This window comes from Tupaia chinensis, unplaced genomic scaffold (genome assembly GCF_000334495.1).
Source record: "Tupaia chinensis unplaced genomic scaffold, TupChi_1.0 Scaffold000072_1, whole genome shotgun sequence".
NCBI lineage: Eukaryota > Metazoa > Chordata > Mammalia > Scandentia > Tupaiidae > Tupaia > Tupaia belangeri.
The window spans coordinates 558,068-561,931 of NW_006159532.1; the positions used below are offsets into that span (position 1 = coordinate 558,068).

Sequence of the window (3,864 nt, forward strand, 5' to 3'; positions counted from 1 at the left end):
CCCGCCCCGCCCCCCCCGCCCCTCCCGGAAAGGGCCACGGCGGCTCTGGAGTCCCGGCGTGCGCGGCTCCGCTGCTGCCGGCCGCGCGCACGCCCCGATGGCGCGAGCCCCCGCCCGCCGAGCCCCAGCGTGCACGGCGCCTGCATGCTGCGGGATGGGAAGGAGACCCGCGCGAGCCCTCCAGTGACGGTCTTGACCATTGTTTCCTGGGGCTATCGTCTGCCCCACGTGGTCAGCAACTTCTACTGCGGCTACCTTATTAAAAACGAACTTGATGGCCACGTTTGATCACTCGAAGACCCCCAGAAGGCGCTGGCCTGCCGAGCACTGTAGAGACTAATCCAAATCGACCACAGATGGGGCTCTAGGGGAGGGCTTTGAGATTTTTTTTGGAGAGTTTTGTTTGTTTGTTTGTTTTTGTTGTTGTTTTGCTATAGGGCGTGTGCGCTCGTCAGACAGACATTGAGAGACAGAGAGACAGAAAGCGAGAAATCACCCCCCCACCCCCCCCCCACCCCCAGGGGGATGGCCATGCCACAATCCCTTCTCCTCCATTCTCCTTTCTGGATCTTGGGCCCGCACGCATCGACTATATGGGAGTCGAGAGCAACATAGCCATTACACTGAAGCCCGGGAGGGCTTTGAGATTTTAATGGCTGCCCCTCCTGTCCCTTTGCTGGGTGGGAGATTCGATTTTTCTATCAAGGTCTTAGGTCAACATCAAAACTCATTTAATGAAAATACCATTCCCACCCTGTCCTTCCTTCTCCCACAGTCCCCTCCAAAAAAAGAAAAAAAAAAAAAAAAAAAAGAATAGCAGAAGCTACAGGTGTTGGGGGACAATGCTACCACTGCTGTTTATTGTCATAAACAATATTGGAGTTCATCTAATAAATGAGAGGGCCCAGCAGATCACAAAGATCAACCCTCCTCTCCAGATACAAAGTTAAATCTGAAACAGGTCTCCTATCACACCCATGTTGTCAAGACACTAACTAGAAGAAGTGCAAGGCGGTGTAGGTACACATAATAGTATTTTTTCAATAAGCTGTTAAAATGACAGCTAGATGGGATCGTGAAATCTTCTAAACATAAGTGACACTAATGAGGTTGCCCGATTCCATACACTTACAGTGCTGTCATGACACTAAAATTGAGGGGCTGTCATCATTGCCACCATTATTCTCTTCTAGTATGTTTAGGTTGAAATTCCTTCTTAGCACAGCTGTCTGCCCTCCTCTGCACACCCATCAGCACTTCCCAGTTTCCTGACCACAGTGGTTAAAACCCTGAAGGAGTCAAGCAGCCTGTCTGGGGGGCTCTTCTACCCCCCCATCAGAAGTCTATCTCTACCATCCAAAGCCCCTCAATCAAGCAATGATACCCTCACACCACTGCTGTCTCCCTAGAAGACATGATTTCCCAGTATCGAAGGGTGGAAAACATGTCCTAAGTCCCCCTGCCAATGCCTACTCATCAGGGGTTACTTTGGGATTGTAAGAATGCTCCTCCTACCCATCTGCTTTAGTTCTTTTTCAGTTCCTAGTAACTGCCTCTTCCCCACTTCACTCCTTAGATGCCACCTTCTGTCCCCTTATGTAGACTCTGTGCACTCAGATGACTGGAGGGCAGGACCTTAAGTCTCACCTTCCTTCACCCTGACATAAGTAAGCAGGCTCCTCATTCTCTCCAGGTACACAAACCAAGTCAGTCACACCGACAGATCCTTACTTTGTTAAGAACTATGCTAGGCACCTTCAAGTACAAGGCCCTGTTTGTGTCCTGACTTGCCAAAACCAGGTGACTTTTATCATCCTTCAACTTGTAAGCAAAAGACACTGACACCTTAGAAGGTAATGATCCTTCCAAAGACAAATTAGCAGGATGGGGTGGTGTTTGGATGGGAAGCTGTTTCAGGCTTTGGCCTCAGATATGCTTTGGTTAATTGGGATCAAGGATTGTTAGGGCTTGAGAGGCCTTCAGTTATTTGCCAGCTCAACCCAGGGAATACACTTGAAGAAACTGAGGCCCAGAGATGGATATGATTCTTGGCAGTTCCTAGCAGGGCCCAGGAGAACACAGTTCTAGTCTTGAAGTTCTTGAAGCCATGTGGTATAGGTTTTGTGTGTGTGTGTAAAAGTTCTTGAAGCCATGCGGTATAGGTTTTGTGTGTGTATGTGTGTGTGTGTGTGTGTGTGTGTGTGTGTGTGTGTGTAAGAGAGAGAGAGAGACTTCAGGCCCCCTGCTCTCTTACCCCACACTCCCTCTGACTGTAGACTAATATCAGGAGGGATTTGTCTGGAAGGTAAGAGATGGAGGTGATTTTGCCTAGGACTTCTACACTTGGTGTGATTTCTCAAGAGCAGCATTAGCATCACTCTGAAGCTTGTTAGAAACACAGGTTCTTCAAGCCCACTCTAGGCCTCCTGAACCTACATTTAAACAAGATGGCGGTGGGGGGGCGTGGCTATAGCCTAGTGGTTAAGAGAACCAGATTCCACATGGTGACCACAATTGTGTTAGGGTAAGTGGATAGTCAGACATTAGCAAGGAGAGGAGGATTTAGAAGTCTGCTGACTGCCCATTGGAAATACCCCAAACAGTCTTTCAGCACTTTTGTGGCAGGTAGCATCCTGCTACTCAAGATGGCGGGCAGGGGAGCCAACACAGAGGCTTACATAACTTGGAGCATGCTCAGCATTGATCTTGGTTGTCCTCAAAGGACCTTTAGTTCATTAACATATTATTTACATTGACCCATGTGGGATATTATTTGGTAATAAGATCCAACTGAGCACCAGCTGTAGTGAAAGAGTAAGAGCCAGGATCCACCTTAGGAGCCAGCCCTCTCCTACCTCTCAAGAATGTACTTTCACTTTCATTTTACCTTGGTTTTACAAGTGTATTTCTGTCTCTAAACAAGAACGAAGGTTCTGGTCTCTACACTAACAATTGGAATCCTGGCCTTGGTGACCTGAACACCAGGCTTGTGTACAAGCATGCTTAAGGTCCTGACAGCTGGAGAAATAGAGGGAAAGGACTGCAGCATGGCCACGCCCCATGGTGGAGGTGGCAGTGCTTTCTCTCTCTGACAAACACACACGCCCTCTGCCAATTAAAAAATAAATAAATAAGTAAACAAGATTTCTGAATGATATATACGCACAATAATTTTTTTTGAGAGGTTTTTGCTATAGGGCGTGTGAGCTTGACAGAGAGACAGAGAGACAGAGAGATGGAAAGCGAGAAATCACCCCCCAGGGGGGATGGCCATGCCACAATCCCTTCTCCTCCATTCTCCTCTCAGGAATCTTGGGCACATATGCACACGCACCAGGCATGAGTTTAAGTCACTGGGTCTGGGACTTGAACCGCTGTCGACTACATGGGAGTCCAGCAACATAGCCATTACGCCAACTGCTGGCCTCAATAACATTTGAAAAGTACTTTTGTAGACACCCTGTTTGCAGAAAAGGACAATGTTTTTATTAAGATTATGTGTTTGCTTGGGAGGGATTAAGAAGGTTGATGAAGAGAACGTATGTAAGAACATACAACTTGCTCCCCAAGTTGTCCTTTGGTGCCATCATGGTGCCTTCCAGGATAACAAGAGTGGCAGAGATTAGAAATGGTTATGGGGAGGAGCCAGCAGGTGGTGTGATGGTTAAGTGCACTGGACTCCCACATGTCCGACCATGGTTTGAGTCTCAGACCTGATGGCTTGCTTTCTTACTTTCTCTTTCTCTCACTCTGTCCCTCTCTGGTCAAATTAAAATAAATAAAGTCAAATAAAATAATTCTTTTTTAAAAAGGTCTTTTAAAAGATAAATGAAAATGGGAAACCAGCGAGGAGCTAAAATTCCT

At 47.4% G+C, this 3,864-nt stretch overlaps 1 protein-coding gene across 1 annotated transcript in view; it reads right to left on the bottom strand.

Moving 5' to 3' along the window:
* SGPL1 (sphingosine-1-phosphate lyase 1) overlaps nt 1-3,864 on the bottom strand; it is a 138,721-nt gene that overhangs the window by 81,718 nt on the left and 53,139 nt on the right. The window lies entirely within an intron of this gene.